Source organism: Pterocles gutturalis, unplaced genomic scaffold (assembly GCF_000699245.1).
Source record: "Pterocles gutturalis isolate BGI_N339 unplaced genomic scaffold, ASM69924v1 scaffold27138, whole genome shotgun sequence".
NCBI lineage: Eukaryota > Metazoa > Chordata > Aves > Pterocliformes > Pteroclidae > Pterocles > Pterocles gutturalis.
The window spans coordinates 20,818-21,078 of record NW_010121290.1 but is presented as its reverse complement, the minus strand read 5'-3'; positions in this window follow the sequence as shown (position 1 = coordinate 21,078).

Below are 261 nucleotides of genomic sequence, written 5' to 3'. Positions count from 1 at the left end.
CTTTTTTTTTTTTAATTGGAATTTTTTTTTAGCCAAAAAAAAAAAAATTCTGGTTTGTCACTGCCAGTTTTTCAGTGCTGGTTTGGATAGGTGGCAGTTCCTCAGGTGTTTTCTCTCTTCCACCTAAGGGGTTTAGCTGGGAGTTTGTGAACTCTGTCCCAAAGAAAGCAAATTAACCCCCCGAGGAAGGGGATAGACATGGAGGGACCTGCTCTCCTCCCCCCAACTTTATTTCATCTCTCTCTTTCTCAGCAGGGGTAA